Source organism: Acanthopagrus latus, chromosome 17 (genome assembly GCF_904848185.1).
Source record: "Acanthopagrus latus isolate v.2019 chromosome 17, fAcaLat1.1, whole genome shotgun sequence".
Taxonomy (NCBI): domain Eukaryota; kingdom Metazoa; phylum Chordata; class Actinopteri; order Spariformes; family Sparidae; genus Acanthopagrus; species Acanthopagrus latus.
The window spans coordinates 14979104-14996024 of record NC_051055.1 but is presented as its reverse complement, the minus strand read 5'-3'; the positions used below and the strand labels follow the sequence as shown (position 1 = coordinate 14996024).

The following is a 16921-nucleotide window of genomic DNA, read 5'->3' as shown; positions in this document are numbered from 1 at the left end:
TGTGTGTGTGTGTGTGTGTGTGTGTGTGTGTGTGTGTGTGTGTGTGTGTGTGTGTGTGTGTGTATAATATACTTATATACTTATATTTTCAAGGTCTTGGCCAAAAGAAACAAATTTAACAGTTTCCATCACAGCTAATATGCTCATGGTGCTTTGACTGTCTTCATTATACATTGATTTGCCAAGTATTACCAAGGTGATGTTTTCACCTGTGTCTGTTTGTTGGTTTGTGAGCAGGATTACTACAAAAACTATGGAACAGGTTTCCATGAAACATGTATGAAGCATGGGTCTCTGCCCAAAATAGACCCCATTGACTTCCGTCTGGATCCAGGATTTTTTTTTTTCTTTTTCTTTTTCTTTAACATTGTCAGATAGGATATTTTTGTTTAGTTCTCAAGGAGTAATGGATGGATCTTGACAAAATAAATACCGCTTGATGCAGATCCAGATAAAAATCCTAAACTACTGGATTCAAATGGGGGTTTTTTTTTAATCTCATATTGGACTAGGTTGGGCTCGTTGATGAGTGCCATTCCAGTGTTCTTAATCAATCAATCCATATTGGAGCGCAGGGAAAAAGCCAAAGTCACAATTTTGAGTCCAAAAAGATATTTAATTTGCCATCATAAAAAAACAGCAAATATTCACGTTTGAGAAGTTAGCACCAGTGGCTGTGGACACTTTTGCTAAAGAAATTATTTCTATAGGTCACACTGGTACTGATGGCCTGGATTAGTGAGTGGTCTGATGTTATCCTGCAGGGAGCTCAATGTGCCACTGTGGTATCGAGCCATTTGATGTTGATGTTCAGTTTTGTGCTGTTTAAGCATTAATACCACGGCTACATGGTTTTCTGTTATGTGTTCAGACTCTTGTCGAGGAGATAATTTGCACATAGCTCTGACCACTCATTATTTGGATTATTTAATCTGTGGCTTGTGCACATTTCAAATCTTGGGCTTCTTTGTTTTTGCTATAAAAAAAAACAAAACAAAACAAAAAAAAACGCGTAATTAATTAAGCTGTTTGAATTGTGTCGTGGCATAAATGGTTAGGGCTAAACATCATATAACATTTAAATGATATGAGCAGTCGAGGCGATCACTGCATTTTCCAAAGCGCCGCCTCTTCATGACATTGCTGAATACTTTGGCAGAAATAATTGATTACCTTGGTTTATTGTACTGACAATGAAGGCGCTAGTTATTTAAAACCTCTTTCACTTGAGGGCCACCACTTACTGATCCCAGCACAACCAAACTTTAGAGTGCAGAGAAAGCCATTGATGGACGTATTTCACTTTATAAAAACATAACTCGCCCTTCGCTATCAATTATGTAGCTCTTGTGTGAAAGGGATGGGGAGAGGGCCACACACAACAGGCAGCAGGGCCCGGCGTGGAGAGAGAGAGGGAGAGAGAGAGGGAGCGCTGCACCATGTGACCGCTGTGGATGTACTAACGCTCTCTCACGGTCTGAGTGAGAGCTATTCCCCCCGGACTCAGTGTTCTAGTTGCATCAGTGTTTGTCTGCTTTCTCTAGAACATGGGGCTGAAATGGGGCTGGAGCTGAGAGAGCTCCATCTGGACACTCGTAGGGCTCCTATTTTATAAGCGCAGTGCTGATAATGTTTCACCAGTTTGAATCCCCGGCTGACGTGAATTCTTGTGCTATCGTTCCAGTTGCAGCAGGTGCCCGTCTCGGCATTACTGTCAGTTATTGGGCGATGTTGTCTACGCAGTGTGGAATAGTTGATTGCCGTAGAAGTTTCTGTCTCTTTTGAGGTGGACAATTGTATACATTTTGAAATGTTGTACTTTTTCCTCCTCTAGATTTATCTGACAGCTGAACTTACTTTTTGTCTTGTAAAATATAACGCTATCAAATCAGCTCTGCCTTGACCAACTATATTAACATGCTTCTGACATGATTTTAGATGAATAATATAATACAATATCACACAATGTATAATTATATTTTCCTTGGATAAGGAGCCATTGTGCATACAGTTGCTTTTGATACTTATTTATAAAGCATGTGAAGGTAACAATTCATGATAACCATCAATAATAAAAGCCTCGGGGCTAAGAAATATACCGCATAAACTGTCCTTGGTTCAAGTCTGGTCAAGAACCTTTATTGCAAGCCATCCCCCTCTTACTTTCCATACCCTGTGACCAAAATGAATTTAATTGAATGTACTGTTTAGGACAACACACATAAATCAACAGTGCTGTCGATGTGCCAGTGTTAGAATATAAAGTCAGACACATTTATAAAGGCAAAGAAAGGTCTCCAAATGAATCTAAAAACTTAATAAATATATTTAAAAATGCAGTCTCAGTTATAGCCACACAGCCACAGTAAGAATTTTTTTCAAGTAAATATCTGCATTTGAGTCTGTATCTCATGCAGTTCAGGTCTGTCTGCAATAGACCCATAAATCCTCCCTGTTTGCCTCCACAGTCATCTAATGAAGAAGATTTAGGAGCAAATCCCATTTTTTTTCTCAAACAGACAGACAGAGCTCTATTTACGTCTGCTTGGATGTTTCACTTTTCTTTACCCTTTGGTATCGTTCAAGATAAAGAAATGGTCGGATTGTGCTGAGGTTTGCTTACATGGTGTTGTATGATTTCTGGGTATGGGACTGCAAATTACCCCTCGTTAGCGTTCGGTGATGACCATGTGTGGAGTGTAGCTTTCCCAGGTCGAATATCCTTCCTTCACCCTCCTTTTTCGATCTCTTCCAGTAACCGAGTTAATATCAATGAATAGTTTCCTCATGCAGGAGCCAGGTGGCTGCCTTGTGCATTCAGATGGAGGCAGAGGTGGCGAGGTGGGGGTTAATATTTGCAGGCTGTAGGAATGTGTTTGGAGTCAGCAGTGAGAATTCCTTAGTTCTGCATTAGTAGGTCTCAGCGTTGCCTCTTACCTTGCCAAACTATCTCAATCCTCTCTTTTCTCCCCTTCCCTTACGCCTGTCTCTTCCAGCAACCGCATCCATCTAGTGTTTGATCTCCATCTTTGTCACCACGTTCCTACCTCCATCTCGCTCTTTTTCTTCCATGTTCAGTCTCAAGGTTTGATCCTCACCATCTCCCCTCTCTTCTCGGGCTCTTTAGATGTCTCACAGACATCTGAGGAGCCGCAGGAGTTGGGGGTTGGGTAGAAAGCGAGAGATACTGTAGTGAGACTGTGTGTGTGAGTGCGATAATTCGAGCACAGTGCTTCCTACTGCTGGCCTTGTGTCCTCTTCAGCGTGTCAGTCATGTATGATTTATGGAGCAGGTTCCCAAGGAATGGGCTTTGTTGATGTCATCAGGCATTGTCTATTCATATCCTCTCATGAGGTGGTTCAACTGCGGACCAGGAACTAGTCTCTACCAACCCACACAGTGTCATATCAGGTATTATGATTTTTACTTGCTGAGGTAAAATCAGGACAAGAATCACAGAGACAGAAAACCCAACTGCATGAAAATGTATTTTAAATCTGAAACTGAAAAATTAACATCTGAATAGACGGCTGCAGGGATGACATATTTCAACAACAAGCTTATGTTATATTGGATTTTGGATTATTGTAGAAAGAAAGCTCTGCATCAAAATAGGGTAATGACACTTAAACATTTTGTTCAGCAAGAAAATATTGAATAAAATAGACATAGATGAAAAAGAAACTTTATTATTTTCAAGTCATTAAAGTGAAAAGTTAATGTTAACGCTGTGAACGAACTACATAGTGGTAGCATGACTTAAATGTCACCACCACTTCTTACTAAAATATTCTGTACACACTGTACAAAAAGTTGATCAATCTAGAAGTTGTGAAGGGTTAGAATAGTTTGCAGCCAAAGTCTGTAAAGATGGACAAATTGACTAAATGAGTCTCAGTGTTCGGTGTGGTGACGTTTAATGTCCTTGACAACCTCTGTAGTCTCATTTAGTCACCTGTTAGCAAGTGCCCTTTTTGAGATAGGTAAACACTGTTAAAGTCAAACTTAGGGCATTCACTGACGCATTTGATGTTGTGCAACAAAACATAAAAAAGCTGTTTAAAGATAGAGACATTTTGTGAAACACCCTAATTTGCTTTATTTTTGAGAGTAAGACGTGAAGATTGATACCACTTTATTACTTTACTGTTTAATATGATGCCAGAGCCAGTTGGCGATTAGTTTATCACAAAGACTAACCTCTCCAAAAGAAACACAATCTGTCAACCATTACTCTTTTAGCCCATCAGTGAGCTTTGAATGTGCTGGTAGGTTAATTTTGTTATCTTACATGTTGTTTGTGCTAAGCTAACAGCTAAGTGCAGCTTCATTTCTAGCATAAAGACATGAGAGAGGTGGTGATTTTCTCATTTAAGGGGAAAAAAGCAAATACAGAGATACAGAGGATTTAGGAGCATTGATTGGAAAATTCATAAATATGCATAAGAATATTCATAGTTATCTTTTCATCAGTGTATGGTCACCTGAATAAGAATCGCTTATTTTTTTGTACATGTGATTGAGCCTTCTTTTATCTACAAAAGAAGCAGGTCATCTTCCACAAAGTTTGCCATGTTGCATCACCATATTTCTACAGCAGCTTAGAACAAATTAACAAAATACGGGCTATAGAGACGGCCTTTTGTGTTCTTAAGCAGCCATTGCAAGGGAGGGTGAGGTGAGGGGTGTTCAGTTGGTTGTACCTGCAAACTCATTGCAAGATGCCACTAAATCCTACACACTGAGTCATATATATTCAAATGATCATGTAAATCAGTCATCAAGTGCATTTTCTAAATATTTGCAACTTCTCAACTTCTCAAAATTGAGTTTATTCTTTTCTGTTATTGTAAATTGAATTGGCTCTCATACTGTTGGTCAGACAAAACAAGTAACTTTAAAATGCTCTGTGAATTAATAATTGGCTTTTTTTTTTTCAAGCTTTGACTATCGTAATGACTAAACATTAGCTGTAGCCTCAAAATAGTATGTCATTTTGAAAATCATTTGATTTGAGGTGTCACTACGTCTCCTCTGGCAGCATATTGGTGGCATTCACAAGGCTCTCCATTATGCTTTGCGGTGATACACATGCTCTGCAGTGGCGTCGGAGGTGTCAGCTGCCCGCGTCACACAACGACACCCTCGAGTGTGCCAGCTCTCTGGTGCCAGACAGAGAGGAGGAGAGTTGGGTACGGTGTGAAGACAGAGGGGGAAAGAAAAGATGAAGGCATAAAGAAACAGGCCGTCTGTGAGGTAGAGACACGTGGGTGAAAAAGCAAGAGAGAGAGAGCGTCTGAGGGAGGAGAGGAAGAAAGAGGAAGATGAAGAGGAGGAGGAGGAATCATTCGTGTTCATTGTCTGTCTGCTCAATGAATCATTAGAATTGAACCTCGTGGTTCAGGGCACCAACAGTCACCTCGCGTCTCCTAACTAATAAATATGCGTCAGTTTAATGGCAAGTGTAACTAGTTTTAAGTGAGGTAATGGTCTGTAAACTTTACACATCAGTGCGTAAAAGCAACCTTTTACAAGTCAAAGAGTCTGAAGTCAGTAGTAGATGTGAAACCTGTCGTTGCCGGCTGTCCTTTGGTCAGCATGGGTCGTCAGGGTCACATCTGTAAGATGAAAGGAGAGGCTGCGGTTGGTTGCTTCCACAGAGGGATGGAAAGGTCAGGAAGTGGCCCCAGCACAAACACCAGACTCATTGTTCAAGTTCAAGGTAACACACTGAATGGGGGTTTCATTCAGTTAGCTCAGCCCTCCGTCCTCTGACAAGTTGCTGTTTTTAAAAGGGTCGCAATTAGAGGAAAACACCGCCTCCGGCAACGTCTGACATTGGTGTCATGCTGTTATAATTGTTAACTAATTATGTCAATTTTATGTATTTAATTACGGGGTTTGGTGTGGATCCGGCAGAGTATAGTTGGCTGTTTGGTTGGAGATCTTTAAAAAAACAATTGTATGTACGTGTGTGTAAGTGTGTGTGTGTGCGCGTCTGTGCTCACACGTGAGCAGTGTGCTCAGGTGTGTCCACTCTCTAACCTCTCAGACAACGAACAAGGTCACAGCCAGAGGGTCAGATGTCAGGGCAGCGTTTCCCCTCCTCCACCTCTTGCAGCCTCCCTCCCTCCCTCCCTCCTCTGTTGTGTCTGTTCAGTCGTCAGCTCCTCATTAACTCCTCACAGGGGATTTCCTGTTCGCCTCCTTCGCTTCCCTGTTCCTGTTCAAAATGGAACGGCATATTGGCTCTTTTTACAAAACGTGAATAATTGAACCCTTCACGGTTATTGTGCTGAATATTCAAACCAACTGCCTAAAAGTTGTAGCTACATGCTAGGAATGAACGAGGTAGTCAGAGCACGACTAAACCAGCCACAGTGCCAAAACCTTTGGGAAGTGTAGGGCTGTAATTGATGACTTTGTGCTCCCAATGAGCACCGTACAACACACACACATATACACACACATACACACACAACCACAGACATCCACACACAAACACACACGTATGCACACAAACACATAATTCAGAGTCTGACTCACCCCCTTTAACAGAAAGTCAATAACAATACAGGAATGATTAATCAGTCCCTCTGTGGCCCCTCCCTCTCTACTCACCACCTTCCACTCTCTCCTCTCAACCCTGCTCACCCGCTCTCAGCTTAGTATTGATCTGAATGCATTTGCTTCCCATTTATCCGTTAGCCTCCCCCCCTCCCCCATCACGTAAACACTGCCACTGCATCGAGCGGTCACAAAGAAGCTCTTACACAGGAGTGTCTCACCAACAGCACACACTCGCAAGCGCGCCCACGTGCAGGCAGCAACAGCAAACACACGTCGGCGTGCACACCATCCGATACTCTGATAGGTACCACACTTAACTGCATTGCGCGTGGGGATTTGCCTTGATTATTCTGGAGTGCAAATTAGGAGGCTTTTTTTCATAGTGCAGGTGCATTGTGTGTGTATGTGTGTATGTGAGTGTGTGTGTATTTGCGGTTGCATGTTGTACGCACATTAGCCCAAACACAAGGCAGCATTCTTAGAGCTTTAACTGACAGCTCATTGGACCCCCCTGCTTCCCCCCTTACCATTCTGGTTGGTGGCACACAGGTTGCCATGACACCAGACTGTTTTGTCTGCCCTTTGACCTCTTTAAGGGGTGCTGTGGTCAATCAGGCATTACATGTGAGGGGCAAACAGAAGGGAGGAGAGGGAGGGGGGTTGCATTTCCTCTGTAAAAAATGAGGTCCAAAAGGTTCCTCTATACATCCGCTTTGTACAGAGCAGAAGGTGGGGAGCCTCTGAGAGGCTCGCCGTGAAACAAAGACACATGTGCACATGCAGACATGGCAGCGCTTTGCAAGGGTAAATGAACTAGGCTGGAGCTCCCAGGGGGTGGGGAGTTATTATGCTCATTGTGCAGTCGGCCAGCTAAAGCTGTTTGGCTGCTTCTTTTGAAGTTATATTTATCAAACCGGAGCAGGAGGCTTAGCACTCCAAGCTGGTGCATTGCTTTGTCCACACTGCAGAACGCATGTGTGCGCTGAGATGGCTTTCAGATAGCAAGGTTTGAACAGCCTCAAATGTTGAATCAGACAGAAAGAATAAGCCATAAACAGATTTTACGTTACAGTAATGTCCTTCCCCGATACCGCCGAGCCGTAACACACTCAAATAAGAGCGTCTGAACGAGTCATGATCCTCGTAGTAAACAGCAAGTGTTCACAATAAGCTTCATGTTGATCGTGTTGGGATAATGAGGTAAATATCCAAACATTTAATAATGGCAGCATCCATTTAAACATTTAGGCAGTGAGTGCAGCTTTTTAAATGAGGCTAATTATCATGTAATTTACTCTGTAGAGTGAATTAGTCATTCTCTTCTGTATGTCGAAACCATTATGAAAGTCGATTCCTCTCTTGTGTTGTTTTCTAACATGATGATAATTAATCATCTAATCTGGACAGCCGCTGTTTGAGATGTTCCGTTCATGTATTTAATGGAGTCAATGGTGCATGAGTTCTGACATATTTTACATTTCTTTTAACCAAATACTGACATTTAACATTCATCAAGGCGCCCACATCAAGAGCGGAAGACCTGCCCTCTGTCCTGTGTGTGTGTGTGTGTGTGTGTGTGTGTGTGTGTGTGTGTGTGTGTGTGTGTGTGTGTGTGTGTGTGTGTGTGTGTGTGTGTGTGTGTGTGTGTGTGTGTGTGTGTGTGAATAATTTGTAGATTAGATGCTGCCTCAGTGACTCTAAAATTTAAAGATTAAAATACAGCAGGATTATTAATAAACACAATTCTTTTACAGTTACTACAAAACAACTCCAAATATGCGTGTGTGTGTGCGAGCGTGTGTGTGTGTGTTAACATTTGCAGCTGATACAGTTCAACAGAGCAGCTCATGAGTAAGTCGGTAGCTTTTCATGGTCTTGTCCGGTGACACTTCAGCTGTTGCAGAGATTGAACCTGTGACCTCTTGGTTAAACAGTCTTTCTATTCAGGAGGCCGGCCTGTCTCCTTCTGACCTCTGTGTGTGTGTGTGTGTGTGTGTGTGTGTGTGTGTGTGTGTGTGTGTGTGTGTGTGTGTGTGTGTGTGTGTCTTTTTCTGTGTGTGTTTCAGTGGGCCTCTGCTTCATGTCTGAGGAACACCTGGCACACCTTGACAAGGGATTGATCTCAAGGTAATGATATTTTTTATGTTTCACATTTCACTTATCCCTTCATGTCTCATTCGTGACTTCCTCTTCCTATCCACATATTAAATATTGACATAAAATCTAATGATTTAAAATCTTTGAAACCAATGGGAGATGTTCCAGATTGTCACTGGGGGACTATTTATCAGGACTTTTACAGATCAGTCATACAGGACACTAGTCACACTGAGAAGGATCTTTGTTGCATCTTATGCATGCCCTCTAACACAGAGAATGACTTAACAAAACCTTCACGGATACCTCAGTTCCGAAACAGAAGCAAAGCTTGTGTCCAAGACTTCTGCTCGATGTTGCAATACTGGGTCTTTATGAAATGTTGTGTTTGAGACAGCTGGCAGTCTGTGAAAACAAAAATGTGTCTAAACATGAATCAACAATCCATCAGTGGTTATTAAACATTCCTCTTCTTGTTAAACACTCAGTTTTATTGTTAGAGGGAAAGGGTAAAGTATTTGATGGCTCGGTTATAATAACCGTCAGGAGTGCCTTTTCCTTCAGTTTTGTAGTTGGTAAGTCAGTGAAGAAGCTTGGTTGTGTTCCCTCACAAAATTCATTCATTATCTCTGTATCTCAAGTGACTTTTAGAAAGGCTGTGAGCCAAAGGACCAGCCCACACACACACACACACACACAAATATCTGTTGTCTAATTTAAGCCCTCGAGTGAAATAGATTGGGATAACTATAAGAAGCTTAGGCCTTTTATCTAAAGTGGATTATTGAATTATTTGCCAGAAAATATCTCAGGAGGTAATTAAAAGTTATCAAATTATGTTTATTGAAAGATCTGAATAGTGCTTGCACGCAGTTTCTGTAGATATGAAATAATTATCAAGCCAGAGTGATACCCCAGCTGTCCGGGTGCTTTAGCATCCAAGATTTAGCCAAAAATAATTTATGTCTCAAATCAGATGCATTTCGCAGTAGGATGCAGCTGCCTCTATGCAGTTTTATTTGGTGATGTAACATGGCAACCGTTTTTTTAATTTTCTTACCTACACCAACACACACACACACACACACACACACACACCAACACACCTCCATCTAAGAAAAATTCCTTCTTCGTGAATTTGATTGGAAAGTTTGTAAGGGAGGAGCTTCGCCACACACCAATCCCAGTAGATTGACAGCTGTGCCATAGCAACAGTTTGGCTAGTTGCCAGGCTGTTGGGGTTGCCAGGCAAAAGGTTCCCATGGCAACATTCATTTTGCCGACGTGGTATACAAGGCCGGCGTTAACCAAGGCAGATTAGTGTGGGACAGACAGAGTTGCTCTCACCTGGGAAACAAAAAACAGAAAACACGCACACGCATATTTTAGCAGATTGGAGTGTTGCTCTCTTAAAATCACCAACGCTGCAACATTCAGAGATGCTGTACGCAGGGCTTTAACGAGAGGCTGTGGCGGAGGTGATTCAGAGACATTTTGAATGGAAACTGGAGAGCATTGGGCACAAAATCATCATCCGTTCCGTTTCCTCTGAGTTGCATCATGTTCGTTTTATTTTATCACACCGAGTAAAAAAAAACAAGAATTTAAAAGTGAGTTATGTGAGTGCTTTGCGTGCCTTTGAGTCCTCAAACCTCTTGAATGATATCCCAAACTGTGGCACTGTATGTGGATGATGCTCAAGTATGAGAGGAATGTTAAAGTTGAAGTGAGATTTATGAATCAGCCCAGACGTTTTTTATAGTGGAGTAGTCTTTCACCGCTCAGACACTCAGACAGGCCCGCTTAAAGGTGGAGCGAGCAAGAGAGACAGAGAGAGAGAGCGAGGGAGAGGGATAGCTGACATTGGCACAATTACACTGCATTTCTGCGTGATTTGACTGTGAAAATATTGCAGACACGGGTTATAAAGTAGAGGAGGTTGTGCCGGGGATGAAAAAAGGGCTAGCCGGCATTTGCGGATAGAGGAGGTAGGAGGGGGGTACGAAGACAGAGGGTGGTTAAAAGGGTAAGAGGCGGGAAATGGGGACCCATGAGGGCTCAAGCAGAGAAAAGGTTGAGTGAGTGAGGAGAGGGAGGAGAAGAGGAGGAGGAGGAGGGGGTGCACTTTGGGACAGGAGAGTGAAAAGGGACTGGGAGCGGCAGACGGAGGAGGATTAGGACTCCAAACGCATACCGAAAAAGAAAGGAGGAGGAGGAGGAGGAGGAGAAAATAGGAAACAAATTCACCTGGCAACATTTTTACGGTCACGCCAGCATGCTGCCTGATTGGCTAAAGGGCTCAGAGACTAGCTATGTAGTTTCTTCTTCTTCTCTGTGCCTGGGTTTCCTCACAGACATTGTTAATCTACGCACAGTTCAGCACGAGGTCCTGCTGAAAAAGATAGGTGCGGCCTGTAACTCTTTTTTTTGCTTCTTTGTTGGGAGATGGATTCCCACATGAAATCCCACACGCCACGCAGTGTTTTCATGCACAGCTCCCACGTACAGCTCTGTTTTGTCAGCGCTGCAGACCCAGAATATTTTTATATCATCTGCATTTTGATTTGTGAATCTGTATTCATGTTTTCTCTCTATAAAATGGCATTTGTGTTGCATGTCACACTCTCGCCTCGTAACTGTTGGAATGCAATGTTGTGCCAGCAGACGTGGCGCTGTGGCTTGCAACATTTACGACTGACAGAGAGGATTCGCAGATCGAGAAAAGTTTTCAGTTTAAGAATTTTTTTTTTTCTTTACTTGCCTGTGTCTGTGTGACGTGAAGGAAACTCCATTTTGACACTGGAGCAGAAGTCACCCAGATTTAGATATCACAGCTGACAGCAGACTTAACGGTGATGACACTGTTACGGCAGATGGCGTTAAACTCCCGCGAAAAGCTGCCAGCTCGAGTACAATCAGACAGCTGATCTGGATGAAATGCTGCAGTGTGTGTGAATATCAACCATATGCTTTAATAATGAGCTGGGCTCGATAATAGCTGCTGATTGTTGAATGTCTAGGAGCGGAAAATATATTAATTGAAGTCATCGCTCTCCAGTACGCATGATTGTGTATGTAACAGTGCTAGAACAACCAAACCTTGACTGTTCATACGCGGCATGTTGAGAGTTTTTCAATACAGCTCTGGTGCAGTGTGGTGGCATTGAGAGAACAGAATAGAGAGGAGTGAGGGAGTTTACACAGTCACCAGTAGAGGGCAACAACTACTAACAAATGAATGGAAATACTATGAATGAACACTGGAAATGAAATCTTTGTAGTACTCACGCCTGCATGAGACTTGTGGAAATGGATTTGCAGAGCAACAGTTTTGTCAAATACACGACGTTTGTCTCATTTTGTCCCAGCTGCCTCGTCTTTGTCTTCCACTGGCATCAATCTGCACCACTGAGTGTCTGCTTATTTCCCTGCTCTATCTAAGTAACCTCCAGGCCTTTGTGTGCACCCTAAAACCTGAGCTCCCCCACTGCTGCAGCCAGTCCTGTGACATCATGGCCACTGTAGCAATTAGTAAAGGTGCATCCGGGACCCCGAATTGTAAGGCAGTGGTATCATGCATCTTTTCAGAGGCAAAACCATGTCATTCAAACCCTTCATTTCCTCCAAATCAATCAACACCGTCTACCGTATCCTTATGCACAAATTAACACACACCACCACCGCAGCTCAGTGAAAAGGGCGACATTCTGTCGCGTCAGAGAATCAGAATCTTTTTTGCCGGCGTGTGAGACTAAAGAGAAAAACAGCATGAAATCGTTCTTGAAGAACAACGAAGCTTGCACACAAGGACAACAAAAGGAACAAAAGGGGTGAACTCCCGTTGAGTCTCACTCTTAAAACTCGAGAAGAGAAGTGAGGTAGAAGGTAATTGGCTGCCTGGCAGACAGGAGCCAGGCAGGTGTGTATACGTACAGTAGAGTATGTACATAGACACCTCCATCTTGCTGGTGAAGATCCTGTCTGGAGAGCAGCTCTACAGTCTGTGCTCTGCAGCGTGAGGTAGTTGGTTGTATGGTTTCGCATAATAAACAGCACGGAGATAACTGTACAACCTTCTAGCTTTCCCTGCGGAGTCACTTCTTGCCACGTCTAATGTGCCCCCAGCAGAGAAGGTAAGTATGTTGTTACTCCGCCATAGGATCTCCTAGTGGTTAATGACATGACTCGTCCTTTTGCAGCTGCGATTCCTCTTAGCTGCTCTGCCCTTCGGGCAAAGTCCTGACTGCCCCCGTGTGAGCTTGTGTGTCATTTTGTGTGCAATATTTGTAGCGTCGGGGCATATTTGTCAGGAGGAACACCTGCTGTTTGACAGGTTGTCGGTCATACGCTTGCAATCAGTAGTTTCTACTGCAGTGGAGAGTATTCTGAACCTCCATCCCTCTCCATGATCATAATTAAAGGTCAGTTCATGGACTGTACAAGAGTTATTACTCTTGAAAGTGGCCTGGATTAATTAGTTAATATCTCCTTTTTTAAATTGAAGTTGCTGTAATTTATATATTTGTATTTAGATAGGTGTTAGATAGCTCTATATTCCATATATGAACGACCAGAGAGTAGGACCTTCCTGTCTGCTGCTCAACATGAGACAATACTTTGTTTTTTAAATTCAGAAATCTTGCTACTCCATAACACTTAACAATTAGGTATATTACCATAATCTATTACATATTAACCATTAGTGTTAAAGGACTTCATTCAGATTTATTTTAACACTATTAAAACTTGTAGTTTTGTGTTTTGTTACTTTACAATAGACTGTATTTATGAAGTGTTAATAAAGGTGGTACAACCACCTTACAAGGCGCCTGCTGGCATTTCAAAGATGCAATGTAAAATAATTTCAGTTGATAACATTAAAGAAAATTACTAAAATGAACAACAGAATGTGAAGAAATGACATCATCATTTGTTTTTTATCTGTTGTAACGATATATACTGAAGTTAGAATGCTAACCGGCTGGCCCTGGTTCATCCTGGTCCAAGGCTCCTGTGCTCACAGTCATTGTGTTTACATGACACTCGGTACTCTGTGCTAGACTGGACTGCTAGCTGCTCGGCTAACTGAGCTAACTAGCTAAAGTTAGCTACAATTAACAGCAGTTTCGTTCTGGTAATACACTGCCCCCCATTTGTTTTCAGTAGAAATTTAACAGTATGCCAGTTCTTACATAGTGCACCTTCAAGATCATGATTCATGTACAGCTATAACAGTTCCTTACTCACAAACAGTTAGCAGTAATTAGGATGTGATGAAGGGGAAACTCTCAGTTAATGGCCAAGCAGTTGCAGAATATGTTCATGGAGCTTTATCATGACTCATACAGAGCTGATATATTACATATATCCATGCTAATAAGCAACAAGTTAATGAATAATATGTTCTCTGATGTAAAGTAATTGCAACAGGATTGAATTCCTCTGCATATAGCCGAACAGACAAATTGATGATTTTTTTTTCATCAGTGAGGTAACAATCGCATTGAGATGAGAAAAAGTTGAAAGATCCTCCCCCTGTACTCCAGAAACAGTTGAGACTATACCATCCCTTCAACAGAAAGAAAAATTAGATAACTGTCACCTTTTTAGATCTCTCTGTTACTCTCCTAATTTTAATGCGACCCCCTCATGAAACACTGTACAACACATCATACATGCAAATTACGCGAGTCACATACATTATACACAGCCTCGGCATGGAAATCGTGGACTCCCTGCTATGCTTGGCAGCAATTCATGAGATCCGTGTGTTACTGTGCGACAACAGGTAGAAGAGATTTATTTGCCTGGTGCACTTTCACACACGCGCCGCTAATACTTATATGTTTGTGCGCTACTCTGCATCCACACCATCGCAATCTTTTCTCCAGATTCATTACCCCCCCCCCCCACAACCTCCTCCCCCTCCTCCCCCGCCTCCTTTCCTCTCAGTATGTCAGACCGATGGGTTTGAGACAGCAGCCATCTGCAGTGCGTTATAGCCGCCTCTCCTCCCCTCCTGGAAAAAAAAAAAAAAGAAGAAGAAGAAGGGGGCATACATCAGAATTGTGCTGATTCGGCACTGTCAGTCCGGCCGTTCTTTATCATCCACCGCACGACGCTGCTCTCCTGCCAGGAGAGACGGCTGAACGCCTGACAGTTGCAAGGTGTGCAGGGCAAGGATGGTGCACAATGAGCAATCTCCCCCTCATAGTATAGACTGTTTATACCGGTGACCAGTTGGCTGGCTCATTCTTTAACAGTGGCAGATGCTGCATATGCGTGAGCAGATTTTTTTTATACGAACATAGCCTCACACACATATGTTCCTCCTAAACGTGTCTTTCACAGTTGGACCTGCAAGGAAAACCTCTCCTGATCTTAAGCATCACGGGTTCCTCGAAGCAAAGTAAAAAACTGGGTTTCCCCTGTGGGAGCATAAACTACTTTAGAAAAACAGGTGTGATGAGGGGGATTGTGAAGCCAAAAAAGATGCTGTCTCCGATCTCTCGGGACGCAGCGGAGAACTAGAGCATCCCGATCCTGAGACAGACATGGCAGACACCATCCCAGACTGATGATGTCATCCCTGCGAAGCACTCCCAGTGCTTTGTCTCTCAGTGGCACTGCAGAGCCACAGGCACACACACACACACACGCACGCACACACACACCTGTCTGTGACATTCTGCATTTGTCACTCAGGTTCGGACACTGTGAGAGCTGCTTTTTCTCAGATTTTTAAAGCCAAATCGCCGTCTAGATGGCCCACTGTGTTGGAAGCCGTGCTCTAATTCTTGGTGGGTTTTTTTTTTTTTTCTGGCAAGAAGAGAACAAACGGTGACTCCTTCACTCTATAATAAGTTCACAGTCAGAATCTATGTGTCGTAAACATACAGGAATTCGTCTCGACGACATTAATGCGGGATCAGATAGGGTATATGTGCTGCGCAAGCACACATCGCACAGGAACCCACAGCGAGTGCAAAGGGACGGTGGCGAACACGCAGTATCACAGAGGATAGTGTAAACACATTCAGCATGTTGTTTCTATGCAAATTCGGGTGGCATTGCATTACAGTATGATTGCAGATACGGAGGAGGATGTGAAGAGCCTGTAGAGCATGGGAGCTGTGCATAAGACAGTTATAGAGAATGGGATCAAAGCAGGAGACAAATTCAGCTGTGCAGAGAATGTGTCTCGAATACCTGCTGCTCGAGTGACAGAGAGCCGTCTATAGGCAGTGTGGGTACGTGATGAATATTCATGAGGTGTTATGAATGTATAGTGTAGTTTTTTTTTTTTTTTTTTTTATTCTAACCTACATTTTCCGAAAGGTTGGATGCTCGTCTTGCATATTTATGAAACAGGCTTCATCTGAAAGGCTTCTGGAGGAAGGTGAAGACAAGTTTGTCTCCCTCGATTCCCGCCACGCTGAATGCAGCTTGTCAGTTCTCTATTCCTTATTTGTCCTTTTGTTTTCTCAATTAGCCGCGCTGTTAAGTAGCTATCCATCAGTAAAGGTGTTATCACAGGCCAAACGTAACGTGCTTTCCTCGTCACTTCACCCTCATTTGCGCTTAATGTGCGACACATCAGTGATACTCTCTGTCCTACAACGCGGTCAGAACACTTTAGGGCCATTAACGATGCTTACACATCAAGTGTGGTGTTTATGCTCCGTCTCACTGAACAGACAGCCAATCAGTGGGCCCAAATTAGATTTACTTTCATTTCTGAATTTCCCTCAGGGCCGCGTGATCCTGTTATCCAGCAAACACGACTGCAACTCTCTGTCCTCGCGGAGAGTCGCACAAATATTAGAATCAAACTGCCTTCAGACACCGAGGTATTAAAACAAAATGCCAGAGAAATGAAAGTGTCACAGGATATTAAGCATGCAAAAAAACTGTTGCAGTCTCTTTGTTTACGCGCGCACCACAAAGCGCGTGGCGTATTTTCTCATTATCTCGTTGTGCTTAAACAGACGCCGTCTCTGCACCGTCTGATGTCACGCTGTATGATCGAGACACCTTCTTTTTTTAATTGGCGAAGCTTTATTTACTGCGTCTCCCGTCACTCCGGCTGCAATTTACAGTTGTGTTGGAGCAACACCGTAAATCCTGTAATCAATTTGATGACGGTATGATTGCCGTACACATAGGAGGAGGCGGTAATGTCAGCCCCTCAGGTTCATGAGACTCCAGGGCTTCATATTTTCTCTCCATTCTCGTTCTATTAGAGATTCTGAC

The 16921-nt window shown here is 43.0% G+C and overlaps 1 long non-coding RNA gene across 4 annotated transcripts in view; it reads left to right on the top strand.

Moving 5' to 3' along the window:
* The window catches only part of LOC119005850, a 31377-nt gene that overhangs the window by 10763 nt on the left and 3693 nt on the right, over positions 1 to 16921 (top strand). For all 4 annotated transcript variants that reach the window (XR_005070597.1, XR_005070599.1, XR_005070598.1 and 1 more), the window contains exon 4: positions 8638 to 8698. This is a non-coding gene — a long non-coding RNA (uncharacterized LOC119005850). The remainder of the gene's footprint in view (positions 1 to 8637; positions 8699 to 16921) is intronic.